Source organism: Phocoena phocoena, chromosome 19 (genome assembly GCF_963924675.1).
Source record: "Phocoena phocoena chromosome 19, mPhoPho1.1, whole genome shotgun sequence".
In the NCBI taxonomy this organism is placed as follows: domain Eukaryota; kingdom Metazoa; phylum Chordata; class Mammalia; order Artiodactyla; family Phocoenidae; genus Phocoena; species Phocoena phocoena.
This window is the reverse complement of record NC_089237.1, coordinates 22,339,056-22,345,564: the sequence shown is the minus strand read 5'-3', so window position 1 is coordinate 22,345,564 and position 6,509 is coordinate 22,339,056.

Below are 6,509 nucleotides of genomic sequence, written 5' to 3'. Positions count from 1 at the left end.
TTCCCTCCCGCCCTCTTTCCTCCTTTCCTTCCTTCCTTCCTTTTTTTTTTTCAATTGAAGTCTAGCTGATTTACAATATCGAGTTAGTTTCAGGTGTACAGCACAGTGATCCAGATAGATAGATAGATGGATATTCCTTTTCAGATTTTTTCCCTTATAGGTTATTACAAAATATTGAGTATAGTTCCCCGTGCTATACAGTAGGTCCTTGTTGGTTATCTATTTTATATATAGTAGTGTGTATATGTTAATCCCAACCTCCTAATTTATCCCTCCCACCACTTCCTTTTCTTGATCATGACTGGCAGTTTGAAGAACACTATCATAAAGGGTTGCTGTGATAAAATACAGAGCAGAATGCCCAGTATATTGTAATTGTTGAATAAATGTTACTAGTCTCTTCCAGTCTACCCCTCTCAGATTTAGCCTTTGAAAGAACAAGACTTCAAAAGATATCACTCCTCTAGTTAAATCCTTCATTGGCTCCCTGCACCCTTCTGGGTAAAAAGTCCATACTCCTTTCTAGGCAAACAATGTCCTTCACACTCTTTGTGTACCTTTCATGCTTTATCTCCCTCTGCCACCCTATTGTCCTTCCACAAATCCTATCTTTTTGCCTCAAGAAAAGATTCCACAGTTCCTAAACACTTACGCATCTCTCTATTTCCCTTCCTACTTTTTCCTTCCTTTTTCCTGGTAAACTCCTATGCATCCTTCACGAACCTGCTCCAAGTCTGAACTCCTGCCGAGCCAGAGCTTTTTACTTCTCTGGGCTGCTCTTGGCACATGCAAAGGGCTTCACTCACTCACACTGCACTGCACACTTTTATTCTTACTTCTTACTTCCCTACTAGACTGTGAGCTGCAGTGGAAGGTTAGAGGCCCAGACTAGAGGACCAACAGGAAATGTATGCCTAGTTAAAGAATGAATATTTGCATACAATTACATCTACATGGGACTTGTTTATATAGACCGTGCATTCTGTTCCCAGGCCATTTTTCAAGTTAAGATTGCTTCACTGTCAAGCCAAGGACTACACCCGGGTTCAGGAACTCAGCTATTTAAGGGTGCAGGGATTTGGGGGCCAGGGAGGTGGGGTTGAATATCCTGCCAGACCTCTTATGGGATGAAAGCTGGGGCAGTTGTGCTTCTCCTACCCCAGAGGCCCCATCAGGAAGACAGCAGAAGTGGGGGGGGCGGGGGAAGTTTGCGTGTGTGTGGGTGGGGACGCAGGGTGCAAAAACCTGCCAGCAGTTCTGAGTAATTTAAATTGCTCTTCCCTGCCATCTTTCTTGTTCTTACCAGAGGCACAGCCGAGGAAGGGAGCATCTTCTAAGGAGAGGACCCCGTTATACTTTTGTCAGGACCTTTGGTGTCTTTGAGCCTCAGTTACAACACCCTAAAACCACCACACAGTTTTGCTTCCCACAGATTGCTTCCCACAGATGCCCCCATACTCTACAGAGAGGAAAGAGGCTGGGCAGCCGGCCCCTAATGCCTGCTTTGTCCTAGCTGCGCTTTAGACTCACTTGTGAGCATTTAATAAATTTTAAAGCCTGGGTCCCATCCCAGGCCAAGGAAATCAGAATCTCTGGGAGTGTAACCCTGGTGACGGTATTAAGAAATTCCTCAGGTGATTCCAACAGGCAGCCAAATTAGAGAACCACTCATCAGCCCAAAGATATCTTCCGACGGTGGTGCTCAAGTAAACCGCTGTGAAGCTTCGCATCTGTACCCTCCACCTCTACCCACTCCTGTCCCTCCCCGTCCTGAATTTCTCCCCTGCCCATCCTACCTGCTTCGATCTCCATGGCCCCAGAGCCAACAGGCGGTTCCAGCTGTGGGTCTCAGCACCAACCAGGAGAAACGTCTCTTCCCTGGGTGCATCTGGAGACAGTTTCTCCCTCGGTGATATTTCCCTTGTTTCCAATGCTTTCAGCCTCTTCCTGTTCTAAGTTGTCACTTTCTCCCCATTTCTAATTTATAAAGCTATCCATTCGCCACTCCTAAAATCCCCGTATTTGTCTTGTCCACCATAGCACCTTCCACTCCCAGCACATTGCTTGATATATAGTAGGTGCAGAGTAAATGTTTGTTGACTGACTGAATGACTGCATCTTTTTAACCTTTTTCCTGTACTTATTCCCTTCTCTTCCAAGCCCAGCTTCCTCCACCTCCACTTCACTTCTCCTTCCCTGTCTGCCTCTTAACCCCCTTCCCTCTTCATTTTCCCATGCTTTTCCTGCTTCCTGACATTTTCCTTGTCCTTCTTTTCTGCATGTGGCTGCCCCCATCTGATTCATCAGTACCAGAGAGTGAGCATCTATCCCTGAGGATGCCTAGGGCACCAGAAGGAGGGAGGGATGGCTGCAGAACCACAGTCTGCCCTTAAGAAGCTCCACATTCCTTCTGGGGCCTCCTATGAAAGGAACCACATGGTGCAGCAGCTGGTGTTGGATGTCCAGAAACTAGAAGAATATCAATGTCCCAGCCCTTGACTATCTGTTAATCCTCACTCACCCCTACAACCCAAGCTTTATTGTTATTTTTGAAGAAGCCAACCCAGTCTTCTAAAGGCTGCACGTTCTGCCTTAAGAATTTTCCCAGTAGCCTCTGCTTCTCCCCTTTTCTTCCTTTGGTTTTCTACGTTCTCATTTCTCCTCTTTCCACCTAGTTTAAATGAACCATTTTTTTTTTCTCTCCCAGGTCCATCTTTGATTTCAATTATCCAGGTTTCCTTAGTCTTTTTCTGAGCATGAAAAATTAACAGAGGCTGTAAAATGTATCTCCCTATTATACTTTGGCAGCTACCCCACTCCACACCGCAGGTGCACACACAGCCACCCCTCCTTCTCCACTGCTCAGGGATGCCAGTCCTACACTGACTCATCAACTCCCTCTGCACCCTGGTTCCCCTGCCCAGACCAATGGCTGTCCTCTACCAACTGCCATGGAATCTTCCAGCAAGGACGGTCCACTCATCCTTCCCCCACAGGGTTCTTCCTTTTTCCCTGTTTCTTCCTACTCCCAGTCCCCTTGGGATGAGGTCTGTGGAGACTCAGGAGGAAAGGGCAGCCCTCCCAGGAACCAGTTAGGATGGAAGGCACTGGTGCCCCCTCAGCCTTTGTGTGTCGCCACCAGGGGGCGTCCAAGGCATTTCCAAAAGCAAATGCCAGGTTTTTTAATCTTACTGGAGTAAGAAGGCAATTCTACTAAACAATTTTCTAAACGGAAATTCAGTTTAACAAGCATTCATTGAGTGCCCACTGTCTGCCAGGCTTGTGCCCTGATTCACCTGGAAACAGAGTATGTTCTAGCCTCTACAAAGACTCCTTGAAAAGAACCATTTGCCTCTCCAAGGAATCATTTCCTACCAACCAGCTCCTCTTACTGCCTGGGTAACAGCATCCTCTCTCCACCTTGGCCTCTCCCCTGCACTCAGCCCCTCTCCACCCTTCCTGACCTCGGGACCACAGCTCCATGTCTGCTTCTCTGAGCCCAGGCTTCCCACAGCAGACTGGAAACATCCCTAGGGACAGAGAGGGCTTGTGAATTTCCCTGGGCGGGCACTTTCTCTTCTGGGTCCCTGACCCCCTCCTGTCAAGGCCTCATCTCAGTCAGCATCACTAGCTTCCTGAGAGTCCCCCAGGCACCCTGAGTGTGGAGGGTGGGGATTCAGTGAGGTCATTATCGGGGATGCTGGGCTCAGGAGCCTGACCTTCACCTGGAAGCTCCAACCCAGCTAGCAGAGACTCGGGAAGTGGTGACAATAGCAATAATAATATTAATGAAACGTTGGGGCCACAGAAATGGCTGTGAAATACCCTCTAATGATCGCTTATATTTATAGCTCTCCTTCTCCTCCTAGACACTTCAGAGCCATTGCCCAGTGAATCCTCCTAGCTTCCCTAGGAGGGACAGTTAACCCCATATTTTATGGCCAGAGAAACCGAAGCCCTGAAAAGGTGAGGGAGTTGGCCACTGTTACACGGTGCATTCATGATGGCAGAATTTGTAAAGTAGCACTCTCTCTTCCTTTCCTCTATATCCAGACCCACCTAAGTGTGTGTGCCCAGGTACACACACACACACACACACACACACACACACACACTCTCACTGTCCATCCCAATCAGCCTTGCCAGGGACCTCCACATCTGGGAGAAGCTGGACCCGGGGCAACGAGGAGTGCCATCCCAGTCATGATTGAGGAGGGCTTCTCAGGGCCAGCCAGGGCTCTGGGGAAATCTTTCACTGTTCTGTTGGACGAGCCTCGCATCTGGCGACATGCCAGTCAGGACCAAGCCTCTCCAGACTTCAGGACTCATGAGGAAAGAAGTGTGGGATGTCTGAGGGCCCCACCCAACATGTCCCCCACTGAGAGTGCCAGGGACGTGTTCACCCTGAAAACCAGTACGAATGAAGAATCCCATTGACCCCGTCCAGCCACAATATTAGGGATGGCGATGTGATTCCAGTGAGGAGATGTGGTAGTCCTAGGGAGGAAGGAGAAGGTCTCCCGAACAAGAATGACAATTATTTGGCCCACACAGGAAGACAGTGTGGACAGGAGCAAGGGGAGGAGGGGAAAGATGCTGCTGGCACACGTGACTGAATCTCAGCTTCACCAGGAAACTATATAAAAAAATAAGGAGATGCTTTTGCTTTTTTCTAGTCTGAACTCGGAAGGGAAAGGGGGAATGTGCTTTGTTTTTGCAGGAGGGAGTAAGTTTATCTAATCTAAGAGCTTCCTGGTTTACAAAGTAATGCCCTGGAGCAGGTGACGAGGATGAGGGCAGTGAGGTCAAAGTGGGATGACCTGTGGCCAATGTGAACAGGGGTTCCAATTGGCTTGGATGCTGGGACTGGAAGAGTTATACGTGGGTGGGTCCCTACTTGGAGAGAAGAGCAGTGGAAACCAAGGTGACCACAGCCTGGCCTGGATCCTTCAGGTCACAGACCCTTCTTGACTGGTCCCCACCCACCAGCTCCACTCCGGACTCTTGTCTCACCCCTGAGCCCGCAGGCAGGGCCTGGGACAATGCCCCTCCCCCCAGCTCCTGGTTTCCCGACTGAACTCCAAGGCTCCACATTGCTGAGATTTTACTAGAGCTCCCAGCTGGCTCCCACCTTTGATCTGGCTTCAAAAAATAAAGAGCAGTACCAGGAGAGTAATTTTGCCGACTTCCTGGGAAGGAAGGCAGGCTGGAGGCAGGTCCTGACCAGCCCGGCCCCACTCCTCCTTGAGCCTGCAGTCTGAAGGGGGTTGGGGGCCAAGGGAGCAGAGCCATCTTTCCTCTTTGACTCCCCCTCTCCCTGCTGGAGCGCTGACCCAGAGTTAGTCTTCCTTCCCTGCCCTGCAGCCAGCCAGCAAGAGAAAGGGCAAGCGGGCAGTACAGCTGCATCCCCACCTTCTGCCCAGTACGGGGCTCCCCACCCCAACCTCTTTCCTGTCGGGTTGGGCTCAAGCAGTGCCCTGCTTGGACGGGCAGTGCCTCTATCTCCTCCCCACCATGCCCCTGGCCTGGGGAGTGCTGACCGACCACTCAGGGTGGGGCCTGCCAGTGGGCGAGTCTCTGTCCAGCTGGCGGGGCACCTGAGACATTACTCAGTAGGCTGTCTCAGTGCCAGCTCTGGTCTTGGGAGGCTGGACTAAGGGGTGGGGAGGGAAAGCCTGGGCTGTACGGAGGGTGGGGTCGGCCTTTTATGGCGCTTCCTCCCCGTCCCTCTCCCTCTGGCGCTGCAAGCCTGGCCCAGGATTTCCATCTTCTGGCAGCAGCCCCGCCCCCTCCCAGTTCAAAGGCTCTGGCCCCTCACCTGTCCCGGGATGCCTACCTGGCCCTTTCAAGTGGTTAGCGGTGTGCCCCTCCCCCACCCAGCTGAGGTTTAGGGCTTCTCCGTGCAGGTGAAGGGGACGTGGGGGGACCAGGGTGATGGGGTGCAGAGTCCAGAGTCAGGGAGAGGCAGAAACGCACCCTCGAAACAACTGAGCTGTCCCCAGTGAGGTAGAGCCTAGATGCACATAATCCTTCCATGGGTGAGGTAGAAGCCAGAGGTCTGGCCCAAGGGAAAACTGGCAGCTGAGTTTGGTGGGCAAGAACTGAGGGTGTAGGGCTGGGGTCAGGTACCTTCCACTCCTGAGTCCCAGCTCAGCCTTTGGGCTCATTGGATGAAATGAGAGGCAGCCCCTGAGCACAGGGGCTTTCTGTGTTTCTGTGTCCTTATTGGGCCACCCGTGTCTCCCTTCAGGTAAAACTCCTACCCCATATACATGCTCTGAAAGTACTCCCTAAATGTTGAGACTCTTCCAGAACTGGCCAGAATCCACCCACACTCCTGCTCCCACTTCCAGGCCACTGTTGCATTTTCCTCATCTGGGAAAAGGGACCTAGGAGCACGAGCCCCCCTGTCCCCAGAGGGAGGCCCTCCTGGACATTGTCCCCGTGCCCTCCCCCACATTGCTCCAGGCATCTCCCCCCCGACCTGGGGGCAGAGAAGAGGTCAGGGT